Genomic DNA, 18,143 nt, shown 5'->3' with positions numbered 1-18,143 from the left:
CATTTCATTACCAAAAAAACACCCTTTTTGATAACAAGCTTTGTTGTAGTATCATAAAAAAGAAAAGTATTTTCCACTGCTTTAATTTATTTCACATTTTAAAATATATAAGATGGCGTTATCTTAAAATTTATTTTTTTAAATAATATTGTTTGCATCCTTTTTTATTTTTCTCGTAATAATCATATATGCAACGTTTTACTTTTTTTTGGTTTTTAGATTTTTCTGCAATTCTTAAGCACTACATAACATACAATATTCGCAATTTGCAACTGTGCTTGTCAATACATACTGCAGTCATTTGCGTCTTATTATCGGCGATGGGAGAGAAATTTTGTCGCAAGAAGGGACAACTCAAGGTGATAACCTTACGATGTCTTTCCATGCTTTAAGTACTGTGTTATTGCAAGAACGTTTAAAATCTAATGCAGATGTGAAACAGGTATGGCTGGCAGATGATGCAACTGGTGCCGGTAAAATTATCGCCTTGAAAAAGTGGTGGACGTTGAGATTAAAGACGGAAAAAACTACGGTTATTACGTCAACGAGAGCAAATCATGGATGATTTGTAAAAGTAAATCGATTGAATTCTTAAGCACTCAGTACTTTTTATTCAATTAAAGAACATGTCACTGTTTTTGATCCCTAGTAAGTTAGTAAGTAACAGAAAGTTTAACGTCCTCGGAGATTCCATCCTAACGGCTGACTCTTCTTCCTCACCGACTGTATCTATGTTGCATTGAGGCAGAGATACACAAAGCATTGTTCTAAAACACAAAAGCCGGTTCGCGATCAGCACTACATTTAAAGTGCACCGGGAGTGGGGACTTGAACCTTAAACCTTATGATTCCACGACGAATACGCTACCACTACACCGCCGCTGCATCAAGCTCGATCTCAGGGCTTTTTTTATATAAGGAACAGCAAGAAAGAAATATTTTTTCTCGCTGTCACTTATATGAAAAAGAGAAAAAAAGCCCTGGGATCGAGATTGCCACAGCATGTATATAAAACTTTACGATTTTGTAAACACATTGGTGGTGAAAGACAAAATAATGAAGAATTGTCACTTGAGTACAAAAATTTTAATATTATTTGATTGTGATAAAACCTTTTGGAGGCAGTAGCTCAGTTGGCAGAGCGGGAAACATTTTCGACATGGGTTCGAACCCTACCTGGCTTAATGCTGTAATTCAAGTTTCTTTTATCCTTTTTTAGACAGCATAAAAAACATTTTATAAATAAAGTTAATCCATTTTAATATGGCTGTAATGTAACGGTGGCGTGTACCATTTGTTTTAAATTTGGGCAAAACCCAATTTGCGAAAATAATTGTAATTCATAAATTGGGTGTTTCATAAATGTTCTTTTATTTAATATAAAAATGCACAAAACGTTATTTGGTTGTTTTCTGTGGGTATAAGTACAAATAATGAAATGAGAAGAAATGAGAAACTTTGATCACGTTGACTAGCTAAAATGGCATTTTTACGAAGTAGCAATATTTGATGGAACTTTATTTCCTGGAGATCTCTTTTAAAAGAACTATCTGTGTAGTGCGACAAACAAACATTAAATCTTTGATCGCTTGGTAGATGACCTGTACGACGTATTTTGTTGAGCAAATTTTGCCTACTTTCTTTTTCACAGACGGGATTCTGTGAAAATTGACTTCTTTACACTTCTCTGATCGATTGGTACATCGAAACGCAGAGCAACTAACTATTTTTTAAAAGACTTAAACGTAAATTACATACAAAAAGCGATTTAATGTAAGCTATAGGTCTTAACATGAACGTTCTCTGCGCTCGCCTAAACTTTATGCACGATGTGATGTCACTATTCATAATCGGGTCCAGTCCTAAAATGAAATCGCGCCTGTCTGTTTTTTATTACAAAAAATTGAATATGCGAAAGCTAGTACAACAATTTTAAATAAGGAAAACAAGTGAAGTAAGTTTTTTTATTTCTTATGCTTTTCTGAGTACATATAAAAGAAAAAAAAAAAGTGATTTTTACTGGAGTTCCCTTTACATCCAGGATCACTATTTAATCCTGGACCCCTAAACCTCGGATAGGGACATGATTTTTTACCCCTTTTTTTAAATTTACACAACAAAGATCTTTTTTTGCACTTGTCGGCCACCATAAAAATATGATTTTAACGCATAAACAAAAGGAAAAATATCTCAAGAAAAGCTGCAAAATCTCAAATAGGCCTCTTCTTTTAGCAAGTTTTCCTAGGCTTCGCTACTGAAAACAGGGGTTCAAAGTCCAATTTGCTCCACCGCGATAAAAAATTAAAGATGGTATCCCAATTCTAAAATCACCACGTGTTCCAGAGCAGTTGAGCAGTTTATATTATAGTATACTTGGATATGATATTATCTGTTCAAAATCGTGTAGTTTGATTACTGAGACTTCAATATAGAGGTACCAGAAAAGCGAAGTTTTTAGTTGGGTTAATATTTTGCCAACTGGACGTAGGTATACCTCTTTCCCTCCGATTTTTTATCTGAAAGGTTAGCTAGGCACATTTTCAAAATTCCCTAACCCAACAGAAGCATTTACAAAATATGTTTCCAGGCTTCCATCGAATAAATATATACTTGAATTTTGTATAAACCACTTGACCCTAGCTAGATAATACACTTTTAACCCTATGATATTGTAACTGCTGGAGAACAAGACCATGCCTATATGTCTGAGAATACAAAACTGAGAAAAGTCACATTAAATATTTTGCTTAGCCACAAAAATAGTTTCTATTTGTTAGGTAACTTAATTATAGCAATTTCACTGACTCCAGTCATCACATTTATTGCGTCTTCATGTGTTTGTCCACTTCATCATAATTTTGGCAATATAAAGCCATATTTATTTGTAGGATTTTTTGGTTTGCTGGAAGTATTGAGTGTAGTCTGAGCTAGTAAAGGCATAAAACTGTCCTATGTCTAACTACTTGGACCTAGGACTGTTTTGGTGTCCAGAAATTTACTATACAGTTAGCTATATATCATTATACCAAGTTAGACCAGTTATTAGGGCATTTAGCAATGTTTAATAGTCTATTTGAGACATAGCATTGTTCAGAATACAGTTTTCAATGCAGAGAAAAATTCCCACTGAAATCTCAATTTTCACAAAAATGGACATAGCACAGTCTTGTTCTCCAGTGACAATATAGTCTATTTCAAGCTTTGTTTTTAAGATTTGTGTCTATAGCGCACTTATATATAATTGTGTTAATTGTATTAACTTAACACATTGACTCTGAATCACATACATCTGGATTACGCACATATATATATATATATATATATATATATACCTATTTGACTTTTCTAATTCACATCAATACTCAACAATTGCAGAGGCGAATGCCAAGGTATTAACAAAAATTCTTGGCAACATTGGCATGTTTTGACAACATGCCAACATGAATTTTTTTTTTTTGATTTTTATTGCAGATGGATGTGACTTAAACTTACAAAATTTTTGTTCTTATTTTCTCATAAATTCTCTCTAAATTTAACTGGTATATATTTGTGTATGGGAGCAAACAACATGTAGCTAAATTGCTGACGTGAAGCACAAGTTTGACGATGTAGAGCAGGCAAATAGTAGTTCATGTTGGTAATTTTTTGCCAACATGAAATAAATTGAATTAGAAAGGCTGACATTTGACTTTATATAATAAGGGTTTATTTTGGGTACACCTTTTTTATAAGGACCCAGTTTATAAAAACGTTGAGGCTGAGATTTTGTCAAAAATTTAGAACATATAAAAAATAAGAACATCCACAATATGCATATCTTGTGCCCCATCCTGTTTAATGCAAAATTTTGCAGTCGTTTGGCAAATTTAAAAAAATTTGCATCTCTGCCTGTTGTGCCATAATTTTTATTACTGTTTGTCAGTACCAAAATCTTTTTATAATTACGATAAATTACGATAAAAAATTATAATAATTTTTCTTCTGTTATTGTTTGTTTGTTTTCAGAAAGTCAGTAACAGTTTGGAAATTAGGCTTATAGTTTGTTGTAATTGTTGTTTATATATACATTAAGAAAATTTTAGATGTCTGAGAATTTTGAAGTCTCAAATCTTTTGTAGTCTGAAATTTTAAATGTTCAAAATGATCTTGAATGAAAAAATTTGTAAAGAGCTTAATTTTCAAACAACATGTGATGATTCCTTAGCTTTTTACTGCTGTGTATTCATCATTTCATAACAAAATACAGCCATTTTATAAGCTTCATGAGGTCATGTAATTGTCAGTTTATAACGAAATATGTTATTTTTATCCTTCATAATATACAGCATTGGCCAATATTTTCAGGAAATAATAAAGAAAGTTTGTATTGATAATACACTGACTAAAAAAAAGGATTATGAATCACGATAAAATAAACCTGCAAAACTTGTTGTTTTTACGAAATCAGAGTTTCGGCAAAGTAAACAGAACTATTTTTTACTTTGTTGTTAGCATTGATAAACTTGATAAGAATGATCATTGAAGATATTATTTCGGTTTGTCTGTTCAGTATTCATATTACTGTGGAAAGTTTATCATTTCTTGAACATGATAGTTTAGCAGGCAGTGTTTCGGGAGATTCTTCTCCCATCATTGGGCTCAAATAATAATGATGGCTGACTTTTAAAATTTCATCTCTGTGGTCAAAATATCAACTAATCAAAATCAATGACTTCTCATGAAAGTGTACTCTTTTTGTACATAATTTTTAATATACAATATACGAAACAACTCCATTATTAAACTCTAAATTATCAAATATATACTGCAAAAGCTTGAAAAACTCAAATTTCTAGGATAAAGCAGCGGTAATATCACAATAAACATAACATTCAAAGATAAGAACACATTGAAAAGAAAAAATATTGTAAATCTGAAAATTATAACTTTTTCCATTTATAAATGAGTAAAGTTGTTTTTTTCAATTTAATGAATAACTTTAACATAGTCAGTGTTGCTTAGTTGCAGTCCCTTTCTTGTCGTCTCAAGGTTAACATAAGGGTAAACAATGCTTTTGAGTTAAAAGTTGATTTTTTATATGATATGTTTAACTAACAGCTATTGAGTGAATGCTACACTTTAAGAAGTGTCCCTTTAAATTCAGGAGCACTATGACCATAATCATCAGTTTTGTTCACATTTTCCTTTGCACATGTTATCCTCAACTTGTATGAACCAAGCTGTTTCGATGCAAGCTTTTTCTGCAACAACTGATCCAAGAATAAGAAATAAAGTGTATCACTATTATTTTTTCTGCTAAATTTCAATGGAACTGGATTATGTTACACTCTTTGGCCTGTGCCCAAAAACTGCTTCACAATAATCACATGTATACTTCTTTGCATTCATTTTGTTGCTGTAACTTACTAATAATATAACTAAGAATAATCTATCTATCTAACATGTACTTTTATACAAAATAGAAAATAATTTTTTTTCCTTTGGGAATTGAAGAAGACATGGAATTGCTGAGAAAAAAGAAAAAAATGATACATTGTAGCAAAATCGTTTTTACTTTAACTACAGTGCATCAATTGCTGTCACCCACTATTTAACATTCTGACTTTAACTTATTAAACTAGAAGCATAGTTGGTAGTGAAAAAATAGTTAAAAATAATTTATCCACATTTTTTTGCAGTCAGCCACCTTTTTCACTCATTAAACTTTCTGTCAGTCATTGAATTTTCTCACTAACTAGCATTAAAGAAATTGAGCCACGAGTAATGATTTATAGTTTTTGCTACAGTTGTACAGGCCAGAAAAATTTACAAAATGCAGGTGTTAGCCACCAATTTATTTATTCAATGAAAATATACCTGAATAAACTTTCAAGATAAAAGTGAACATCACTAGTTTATCAACAAACTCTGCGAAACAACAATTTTTTGTAAGCCGCCATTTTACTCCCTTTTTTTACTCCTTTTGTCAGTCACCATAACATTATTTATGAAATAGTATAAAAAATATAAATTTATCAATTTAGCACTTTTTTGGTGACAAATTGCTAATAGAATTTAGGCTACTAGTTATTGCAGGGTTCTCAAAATTCTTTACTTTTAGTGAAAATTTGTTCTTCCAAAGTATTTCTTAATGTTTATCTGATTTTGAACAAAAACCAAAATGATGTTTCACAGTGAAAACGTTTAAAATAACACGAATTAAGAAATTGAATGCAAACGTTATTTCACGTTATTTCACCTTATTTCACTGTCGTCAAAACCAATATTAATTTCTTAAGTTTATGTTTTCCGATGTCATTCTCCAACACTCATAAATACTATTGTTATTATACAAATACAGAAATCAATTTTTTCTTAGATTGGTCATCGGAAAAAGTGATATAATCAAAATCCGACGACGTTGTTGGTCATTAAAAACCAACAACGTATTTTTTTTATTGAGAACCAACGACGTATTTTGTCATTGAGAACAAATGACGTATTTTATCATCAAGAAAGGTGACGTATTTAATTATCGAGTAAAATGACGTAATTTATTATCAAGAACCGACGACGTATGTTGTCATTGGAAGCATATGACGTATTTGATCATCAAGAAAAATGACTTATTTGATCATCGAGAACCAACGACGTATTTGATCATCGAGAAAAATGACGTATTTGATCATCGAGAACCAACGACGTATTTAATCATGGAGAACCAACGACGTATTTTGTCATCGATAACCAACGACGTATTTCATCATCAAGAACATATAATGTATTTGATCATTGAGAACCAACGCAGTATTTGATGATCGATAACCAACGACGTATTTGATCATCAAGAACATATAATGTATTTGATGGTCGAGAACCAACGCAGTATTTGATGATCGAGAACATATGACGTATTTGATCATCGAGAACCAACGACGTATTTGAACATCACGAACCAACGGCGTTTTGATCATCGAGAAGAAATGACGTATTTGATCATCGAGAACAAATGATGTCTTTTCTGACCATGAAGCTGCTGTCTCCTGCTTACTAGTGTTTATTAGATTAATCAAAAATATACTGCGTTACTCAGTCAAACCTGTAAATAGTTAAATTGCTATACCTATATACACAATGGATGCTTTTACTCTCCCATTAGTCGAAGTCAAATTGTCTAAACAGGCCTTTGTGAGTACTCCCTTTAAAAGACTATTGGCTTACGCTTAAGAATTTGCCTAAACTTCTTATGTCCATTCTTTACGGCTTTGACTGACTTCATATTTTGTATTGTACTTAATTGTTTAACGAGGAGTGAAAATTTGCAGAGCATAGTTTGTGAGGTACGCAACTAAGAGGACTTGTGGAAGACTTGCGTTGGCGAAGAGCTTTTGCCATTTTTTTTTTTTAAGGTAAGGCTTTTTAATTAAGGTTTAATAGGTGGCAGCGTCGCATTGAATATATTGCAGAAGTTGTGAGGCCACTGGCATTATGGTGACTATCACTCTTATGACCGTCTGGTTACGCATGCGGGAGAGATTAGGTTCGGATTTTTAAATTTACGTTTGCATATTGTTCGGTGGGTTTTTAAAATCTTTGCAATATTTGCATTCACGACATTCAGTTTTTAATACAAGAACGATTTTTTAAAAATGAAAAGTTTTACACGGTAAATAAGTTTTTTATGCGACCAGGTCTTGTTCTTCGGTGTTAAATGTGTTGAAATGATAGTTCTTAATGTTGACATTGGCACCTTATTTAGAAATGTCGAAACATTCCTTTATTTTTACATTGGCACCTCATTTTTGAATGTCTAATAGTTCCGCCTAATTTTTGAATTGGCACCTCGTTTGTGGATGTTGAAGTGTGTTTTGATAAGAACATTTTTTGAGTTCGTAAGTACATTAAAATCCATCCAGGAATTTTGTAGTTGGGTAAGAGTTTCAAAATCGTCTTGAAAAGGCTTTCTTTGCCCGAGGTATTGTTTTGATGTGTTTCAGAATGGTGAGTTGATGTTGTGAGTAAAGTTTATGCCATCTCTGAAGTTAGTTTTCACTCTTTCAAATAGGCTGCACAACAAGAAATGGTACATTCAGTTATTATTTGTGTGTTTGATTGGCAGGAAACATGAAAAAACAAAAATTCGTTTTGAACAACTTGAAGAGCAATAACTTTTGGTTAGAAAAACAACTTATCAGATTATATATTAAACGACGCACACTTCAACCATGTCGATGTCATCCTGTCTGATATAGTCCTCCGTATCATCATAATCGAAGATGATGATATCTTGTAGTTGTTGTAGTAATTAATATTTCCAGTGTACCATCCATTCTCGTATAGAACTTTTATTTTCACAATAGGTTGCGTTTAGCACACAGTCATCTTCGTGATCCACTCTTCCTCAGAAACATCTTTGCCATTCTCATTCTTATCGTCGTTGTTTTCCTAAATAATGTCAACATTTTCTCCTGTAGCTTGATCGGACGTTAATAATGTTTTGGCAGCAGGTAAATAATCACCTTGCTGTGAGACCTTATATGATAAAAGAAAGACCCTCGGACCTAACTTTATCATTTTCACTTTTGTCTGATTACATGCTTTAAGCTCAGGTTTCTTGAGATATTCGTAAATTTTAAAGTTTTTGAGCATCGTGATTCTTATAAAAAGGTTCTTATAAAAACAGTTTATCGCTAATTGCTCTTTTCCTCTCCGATTTGACGTCATCAATAGCGTCCAGTCGATTTTAAGAACTTAAAAGAATAGCAAAGTAGCATAAGTGATGGTATAAGTTTCTTAATTCTTTGAAGCTAAGAAAGTTTATTACTGAAAGTTTTGGAATAATTTTCATGCGTCATAGGAATTTGACATCAATTAACACTGAGCAGGACTTTCGTTAATCTTGCAAATTGTTCGATTTTTTTTTGACCAACCTATATTTTTTTAACAACAACATGCCAAAAGTCAAATTGCTCTTAAGATATATATGTAGTTTCCTAAATTTTCTCATTTTGGTTAAGTTAAAAAAACTTGTTGGTAAACAAATTCTTCTATCGCCATTTGTGATAACGTCATTGACAGTCGACGCTATGTCGAGAATCATATTTTTCATCTAACGTTCATGCTTTGGTATACCGTTCGAATAATTCAGGATTGTTTTAGCAAGAAGGTCGAAAGAATATCATATTTTCTTCGGTGCCATTAGCTACACCGGAGAACGTTGGTCGCATGCTGTAAACACACTACAAATAGCTTGAATAAAATAGGGCTTTTTTCGTGCCTTTTGTCGAGTTAGCTTTTTTTTCGGAAATTTTAGTCTTGAAGTAACAAAGTTCAAACTTTTGGGACAATAAAATTGGGGTGGCAGGCTAGGCGTCTATCAGCACGGTCCTTGTGAAGTCACTGAGCGTTCCCCTCCCGCTCAAATTGTTGTGGCATTTCTTGTAGTTGTTATTGGTGTTGTTGTTCTTGTTGTTGTTGTTTATGTGATGTCACGAGCGGTGCAAAGCAACCTGTCAATATTTCTGGTGGCGTATGCTACAAAGGCTAAGCAAACATTTGACAGCTTTTTCAAATCACAAACAGTTAAAACCAGGCGAAAGCGACTTCAAAAATGCTTGTCTTCCACAATGTACTCTTGTTGCGTACCAACCTTCAATGCGCGGTGTGATTTGTTGAAATCACACCGCGCATCGGAGGTTTTTAGTATTTTTGTTATATATTTATTTGAAAAAAAAATAAAAAATTCTGCAAGATCCCTTGGTGTTTTTACTTTTCTCTTGCCAACATCCACCCCTATGCATACTTACCTTCGAAACAGACTTTACGGGGTGTCTTACCTTCTCCGTGGCCATGTTACTCACCATATCTCAGGGTGAAAGACTTTGTAGAACTCACCATGTTGACTCTTTTTCTTTCTCGCAGAATATCATCCTTCTATTCTTTTAGCAGTGTTAGAATCACGATATCCATCTTTCGTTGCGTTCGTTTTGATTACCACGGTTTTAAAGATTTGCATCTTGGCAGGCTCGAACCACCGAGTCAGTGCTTCGTAATGAAACGCGCTATCCAACTGCGCCACTGATCCATACCAGAACATGATATTTTTATTAACTTATTGTTATTTCTTAAAACATTTTTAAATCTTTGCCGATTTTACCCAATCGGAATTGAATACGACTATAAGTTGCTGATCAATACTTATCTGGTTTCACAAGAAAAGAAAGAACTGGATGAAAAGTATAAACTTACAAATCAAACACAAAGTTGATATGGAGCAATTTTGGTATCCGTCGTGGTTACCAAATACCTTTGTTTGATGTTTCTTCTGTCAACTACGCCTTACTTTGTCGCTATTTCGGTTGCCGTTGTTAACACCAAAAACATTGTCTTGATGTTTCTTGCGTCAATTACACCATCCTTAATCGCTATTTCGGTTGCCGTCGTTGACTCTAATAACATTGTCTTAATGTTTCTTGTGTCAACTACGCCATTCTTAGTCGCTATTTCGGCTGCCGTTGTGGACACGAATGACACTGTCTTGATGTTTCTTGCGTTAACTACGCTATCCTTAGTCGCTATTTCGGCTGCAATCGTAAACACCGTCTATACCTTCAAGTTTAACTTACAAGGAAACCCTGGATTCTCCGGTTTTCTCCCATCTGTGATTTCCCATACAACATAGCATTTCTAGCAATTAAAAAAGGTTGCGAAACAGTCACGCACATTGCAAGCACAATTTATTTATTAAGAACCAGCGACGAATTAAATGCAATATTTCAGCTAATAAAATTTGGAACAACTCATCGCAGAATTTAAATCACAAAAATATATTTTCATATAGTGACAATGTACTCCAAAATGTGTGAATGTCTAAAATACGTTAAATAAAACACAACGGCGACAAATTTTCATATATATAAATTTCTTTCAGGAAGTTCTAGGAAATGTGACAGAACTACGCGGTTTTTTTGTAAGAGCAACTGTATAGAACACGACCCTTTTATTTTGTTGAAAGATAAGAACAAATTTTTTTTGTACAACTAACAACCCGAGTCTGAATTTTGTCACAAAATAAGAACAATTTAGAATCTGAAATTTCTAGCAATTCTTTTTGATATTCTCTTAATGCGGAATAATATTCCTATTGACGCTTAAACACAATTGTTTAAAGTTCAAGAAGTGAGAAAATTATTTGTTTTTCAGAATTAAAAGGAGGTTCGTCCCTTTTTGTATCTCTGTATATTTAACACTCAGAAATAGTATTAACGCATAACTTTCAACTGAATTTTCCAAAATAGAATAAAATGTGCAGTGTAGTTGAATGTACAGTGTAGTTGAATGTGTAGTGTAGTTGAATGTGTAGTGTAGTTGAATGTCCAGTGGAGTTGAATGTGTAGTGTAGTTGAATGTGTAGTGTAGTTGAATGTGTAGTGTAGTTGAATGTGCAGTGTAGTTGAATGTGCAGTGTAGTTGAATTTGCAGTGTAGTTGAATTTGCAGTGTAGTTGAATGTGTAGTGTAGTTGAATGTGTAGTGTAGTTGAATGTGTAGTGTAGTTGAATTTGCAGTGTAGTTGAATGTGTAGTGTAGTTGAATTTGCAGTGTAGTTGAATGTGTAGTGTAGTTGAATTTGCAGTGTAGTTGAATGTGTAGTGTAGTTGAATGTGCAGTGTAGTTGAATGTGTAGTGTAGTTGAATTTGCAGTGTAGTTGAATGTGTAGTGTAGTTGAATTTGCAGTGGAGTTGAATGTGTAGTGTAGTTGAATTTGCAGTGTAGTTGAATGTGTAGTGTAGTTGAATGTGCAGTGTAGTTGAATGTGTAGTGTAGTTGAATTTGCAGTGTAGTTGAATGTGCAGTGTAGTTGAATTTGCAGTGTAGTTGAATGTGCAGTGTAGTTGAATTTGCAGTGTAGTTGAATTTGCAGTGTAGTTGAATGTGCAGTGTAGTTGAATTTGCAGTGTAGTTGAATGTGTAGTGTAAATGAATGTGTAGTGGAGTTGAATGTCCAGTGTAGTTGAATGTGTAGTGTTGTTGAATGTCCAGTGTAGTTGAATGTCCAGTGTAGTTGAATGTGCAGTGTAGTTGAATGTGTAGTGTAAATAATGTGTAGTGTAAATGAATGTGTAGTGTAGTTGAATGTCCAGTGTAGTTGAATGTCCAGTGTAGTTGAATGTCCAGTGTAGTTGAATGTGCAGTGTAGTTGAATGTGCAGTGTAGTTGAATGTGCAGTGTAGTTGAATGTCCAGTGTAGTTGAATGTCCAGTGTAGTTGAATGTCCAGTGGAGTTGAATGTGTAGTGTTGTTGAATGTGTAGTGTAGTTGAATGTGCAGTTTTGTTGAATGTGTAGTGTAGTTGAATGTGCAGTGTAGTTGAATGTGCAGTGTAGTTGAATGTGTAGTGTAAATGAATGTGTAGTGTAGTTGAATGTCCAGTGGAGTTGAATGTGTAGTGTTGTTGAATGTGCAGTGCAGTTGAATGTGCAGTGTAGTTGAATGTGTAGTGTAGTTGAATTTGCAGTGTAGTTGAATGTGTAGTGTAGTTGAATGTGTAGTGTAGTTGAATGTGTAGTGTAGTTGAATGTGCAGTGTAGTTGAATGTGCAGTGTAGTTGAATGTGTAGTGTAGTTGAATTTGCAGTGTAGTTGAATGTGTAGTGTAGTTGAATGTGTAGTGTAGTTGAATGTGTAGTGTAGTTGAATTTGCAGTGTAGTTGAATGTGTAGTGTAGTTGAATGTGCAGTGTAGTTGAATGTGCAGTGTAGTTGAATTTGCAGTGTAGTTGAATGTGTAGTGTAGTTGAATGTGCAGTGTAGTTGAATGTGTAGTGTAGTTGAATGTGTAGTGTAGTTGAATGTCCAGTGGAGTTGAATGTGTAGTGTAGTTGAATTTGCAGTGTAGTTGAATGTGCAGTGTAGTTGAATGTGCAGTGTAGTTGAATTTGCAGTGTAGTTGAATTTGCAGTGTAGTTGAATGTGTAGTGTAAATGAATGTGTAGTGTATTTGAATGTGTAGTGTTGTTGAATGTGTAGTGTAGTTGAACGTGCAGTGTAGTTGAATGTGTATTGTAGTTGAATGTGTAGTGTAGTTGAATGTGTAGTGTAAATGAATGTGTAGTGTAGTTGAATGTGTAGTGTAGTTGAATGTGTAGTGTAGTTGAACGTGCAGTGTAGTTGAATGTGTATTGTAGTTGAATGTGTAGTGTAGTTGAATGTGTAGTGTAGTTGAATGTGCAGTGTAGTTGAATGTGCAGTGTAGTTGAATGTGTAGTGTAGTTGAATGTGTAGTGTAGTTGAATGTGTAGTGTAGTTGAATTTGCAGTGTAGTTGAATTTGCAGTGTAGTTGAATGTGTAGTGTAGTTGAATGTGTAGTGTAGTTGAATGTGTAGTGTAGTTGAATGTGTAGTGTAGTTGAATGTGCAGTGTAGTTGAATGTGTAGTGTAGTTGAATTTGCAGTGTAGTTGAATTTGCAGTGTAGTTGAATGTGTAGTGTAGTTGAATTTGCAGTGTAGTTGAATGTGTAGTGTAAATGAATGTGTAGTGTAGTTGAATTTGCAGTGTAGTTGAATGTGTAGTGTAAATGAATGTGTAGTGTAGTTGAATGTCCAGTGGAGTTGAATGTGTAGTGTTGTTGAATGTGCAGTGTAGTTGAATGTGCAGTGTAGTTGAATGTGTAGTGTAGTTGAATGTGTAGTGTAGTTGAATGTGTAGTGTAGTTGAATGTGCAGTGTAGTTGAATGTGTAGTGTAGTTGAATGTGTAGTTGTAGTTGAATGTGTAGTGTAGTTGAATGTGTAGTGTAGTTGAATGTGTAGTGTAGTTGAATGTGTAGTGTAGTTGAATGTGTAGTGTAGTTGAATGTGTAGTGTAGTTGAATGTGCAGTGTAGTTGAATGTGTAGTGTAGTTGAATGTGTAGTTGTAGTTAAATGTGTAGTGTAGTTGAATGTGCAGTGTAGTGTGTCGCGTCGCGTCGTGTAGTGCAGTGTAGTTTCGTGTCGTGTTGTGTAGTGTAGTGTAGTGTAGTGCACTACACTACAAACAAAATAAGAACAATGAACAATGAAGGCTGAAATTTTACCGATTTTCTCCTTTCTTATGAAAAATAACATTAGAAATATCTTTCAACGCTGAAATTTTATTCCAGGCTCAACAAATAAAAATTTAAGAACACTTAGGCAAATTTCTAAAATTGAAAAAAGAAAACATTAAAATTACAGATTTACCACATAGTAATATTTTTAAAAAACATAAAATCTTTAACTCAATACCTTTGAAATTATTCTAGAAAATTCAAGAAATTCTGTAATAAAAAAACTTGTTAGTTATATAAATTTGATGATTCGAATATAATAACTTTGGAACAAGGTATGAACTAAATAGTCATTAGTTCACGATTAGCGTTTGAATGTTTCAGCATTTAGGTGTTCAAAACTTTACTCTCTCGCTCAATATTTCTTAAAATGGTGATGGTCGATGTTTTGATAACGGCTGATCTGAAAAAGAGAACATTTGAATAATAATAGGCACGAATACAATTTTATTACAAACTTGAATTAACACCAGGTTTCTTTCCCATTACTATAATTAATTGAAGAGGGAATTTATCAACAAGAGACAAATCGATGCAAATTTTTTATGAAACTGTATTTTTTCACGTTCAGCAAAAAAAGGGTAACAACGTTCAATGACAACACAAATAAAAGTCTGGTTAGTGTCCTCCGACCGAACTTCCATTGAAAGAAAATTTTAACTTATTTGAATTGGTTAAACCGTAATATTCAATTAATTTTTAATCGCCTAATCATGACGGTGAAGAGTGAAATAAGGATGATGATGACTCTGGCAGAAGTCACATGATCAACTGTGTTGTATCATAGTTAATAGAAAAAAAATGGTTGTATGTGATACATGCACAATGTGGGCCCACTTGAGGTGTGTGAAAAACGCTGGATGGTTGCACTTTTAAAAAAAGAACTGGTTTGTTTGCAACACTAAAGGGGATTTTCACGAAGCGAATTGAACGGCGAATTCGACAGCGAATTCGATGGCGAATTCGCTTTTTAATTTTCACGACAAAATAAATTAGACGCCAAATTCATTGTTTACATTGATTAACTGCGTTCTGATTGGTCTATATTTCGATCCAAAATCATAACAAACAAAACTGCGCATGCTCAGATACACCTCGCCGTCGAATACGCCGTTGAATTCGCTTCGTGAAAATCCCCCTTAATATGCCGTAAAAAAGTGTAGAGAAACACATGCTGAAATGTTTTTTTTTTTTAATGACATTGTGCATAAAAAATCGTTTCTATTTATCTTTACGCGTGATCTCTCTCATACAATAGAAAGGGGAATTTTCAATCCACACGCTTATAAAAGGGTGTTAATTTCTGCCGGGTGGTGGGCGTTACACTAAATTTCTTGAGAGGCAGAAATAGAGGCCGGCGTATAAAAGCCGATAATGTAGTTTGAGTGGATGATTAAATATAACGGCAGCTAAATTCGACTATGCGAGATGCTTGACATAAAAAATAAAGCAACTTTTCTTGAAAAAAATATTTGTTCTTTTTAATGACGACCGCGACCGAGCGAACCTCTTCTGAGCCCTCAAAATCACAATAGCTAAACATTTTTTTGGTGTCATACGCTTTAAATTTTTAGACAGATATACATACCACCTTAACAACGATGTTTAAAAAAGAAAAAAAAATGTGGTGTCGTATTGTACTTGGTCATTTGAAATTTTTTTTATGTAAAACTGCGACGTGTTATTGTCTGGAATGCATATTTTCGTCATATGGCCGACAAGTGTGGTATGTTTTCTGGCATATAGTTGATAAGCATGGCACGTTTTGTAAGGACATCTGCCCTCTAAGATACCTGCTTTGTTGCTGCTGGTCCCTTACGATCAGATAAAATCAATGATTAAATGCAACATGTCGTTAAAAACATGTGGGAGAAAATTCCATGATGCAGCATCCAGAAGGTTGGGAAAACTAAAGTTTTCAAAAACGAAAACCGATTATCAAATCCTCCCACCTTAAACTTACAATTTTATATTACTAAAAACGGGTAGACAGGGATAGCTACATAGGTCACTGTTTCTAACTACCCAGACTAATTCCAAAATCAGATTAGCAGAGTAGCTATATACTTTTGACTAAAAAATATTTATTATATATTTATTATATACTTATATACTTTTTAGAATATAAAAATAAAAAAGGACCATATTATTCATACGCAGGTTGTATAGACGTCAATGTGGTTCTGAAGCTTGCTCAAATTTATGCACCTTGATCTTCTGAGTGGTCTGTTTATTATACACCATTTTCCGGAAATTTCGAAGATTGAGCTTATTAAAAAACAACCAGAAAATCAAACCAGGACCCCTTTAAATATAAAAAGAAACAACCTCATCTAGAGGGCTTCCCTTTCTTTTTTTATACGTAGTGGAGTTAATTGAAAACATTGGATACCCCATTGAGGCAACATTTGGGGTAGTGGTTTGGGTAGCTAATGTTAATATTCAAAGCATATATTTTGTAAATAAACAATACGACGGCTATTAGTTTACTTAACATTCCGAATTTGGCACCAATTTGTTAAAACAAAGCTTCACTTTTACCTTCGGTCCGCCACATTTAAATTTTTACATAATAATTTACAGACCAGATGCCTTTGCTACACTGAGTTGCTGTGTATAATTGATCACTATTAATGAGAGCACATAATTATCTGGTCTGTAAAATAAAACTACCACTCCAAACACTACCCCATGTTTTTTTCATTTCCATACGTAGTGTGTGTAAAAATGATTCAGAACACGTTGATGCAGATAATATCTGCTTTTTTATCCTCGAAGCAACAAAATCAACAAGTTACATACCTGCACAGTTCCAAATAAATACATCGGCTGAAAAAATATTTTATGCGTCCATTTGCGTCAAACATATTCTGATGGCTCCATTTTCGTCAGTCATATTTCTTTATCCTGCTTAACTTTTTAAAAAACATAGCATTTTACCATTTGACATTTCCCAATGGAGTTATACTGCCTTAATGGATAGCAAATGTCTAGAAAGCCTGGTTTCTATCCTAGGACGTGTTAGGTGGCTTTAAAGTTATTTTTGTAGGGCAAGGTGAATTAATATAGTTTTGGCTCATAGTTGACGTCAATGAATACAAGGGAAATAACTTTCGCATTGAGGTCATCATTACAAATTTTAAGATCGTTGATCTTTTACCAAAACCAAATGGTTGTAAATTCAATCAGCGCCTGTGTTAATTTTGTAAAAAAACAAAACAAAAAAATCCCGGTCAGTCATTAAATGTTGTTTGCACAGAAAGTTGTTCGAAAATTACATAGATTGGAATTGTATGTCTTATTTTGAGTGTTTTTTTCATAAAATTTTATTTTTTATAGCTGCAACCTTAAAAATATTTTTTCATAAAATTTAATTCTTTATAGCCCTGAAAATATCCTGAAAGAATAACGAATTTCAAATTTAAGCGTATATTTATTTTCAGCCCGTTTATAGCAAAGTATTTTTTGTTTCCTGCCACGCGAGGTAAAATCTTTAGCTTTTTCAGGACGAAGTAAACTTGTTGAAACCTTAAAACGTGGAAACAAGCCAGAAAATTAGGGAAGAAGTCAAGTTTTGTTACGATTGAAAGCTCTTTACAAATCTAACTTTTCTGACCGCAGGTCGTAGCGTGTAGATTTGATCGTCCAAAATTACGGCTGCTAAAAACCAACCATTGACCCTGACGGACCTCAATTTAAACGACCTAAATTCCACCTATATACGTGTATATTAGTAGAGACAGCGCAGAACCCGGACGCAACTTAGATTTTGTTATGTAGACTAAATAATTTGAGGAACCAGAAAAATTTTAATTTTCCCTCAAGCCAATGAAAACGTCTTGTTTCATTCTCTACAAACTCATTGACCTATCTGAACACGCATCGCAAATATTTTGATGAGCTCTCAAGCCGCTAACAAATAGAGTGTATTCTTCGAGTGAACCGAACGTTCCGTGGTCAAATTGCAGACATGGCGAAAATCCAAAAGTGTTTTTCACCCTTTTTATGTAAGAATTATTTTACTATTGATAGCTAGTAGCTGCTTAAAAGTAAGAAGATAATGTTACCTAGCTGGAAC

At 33.7% G+C, this 18,143-nt stretch overlaps 1 long non-coding RNA gene across 1 annotated transcript; it reads left to right on the top strand.

Annotated features, from left to right (window-relative positions):
- The first annotated feature begins 2,147 nt into the window (after positions 1-2,147).
- On the top strand, positions 2,148-7,661 carry LOC130629044 (uncharacterized). Its single transcript, XR_008981894.1, has 2 exons — positions 2,148-2,488; positions 6,359-7,661. It is a non-coding gene; the product is annotated as an uncharacterized LOC130629044 (long non-coding RNA).
- Positions 7,662-18,143: the final 10,482 nt, after the last annotated feature.

This window comes from Hydractinia symbiolongicarpus, chromosome 15, assembly GCF_029227915.1.
Source record: "Hydractinia symbiolongicarpus strain clone_291-10 chromosome 15, HSymV2.1, whole genome shotgun sequence".
Lineage (NCBI taxonomy): Eukaryota > Metazoa > Cnidaria > Hydrozoa > Anthoathecata > Hydractiniidae > Hydractinia > Hydractinia symbiolongicarpus.
Note: the sequence above shows the minus strand (reverse complement) of the source record. Positions and strands in the feature narration are given on the sequence as shown.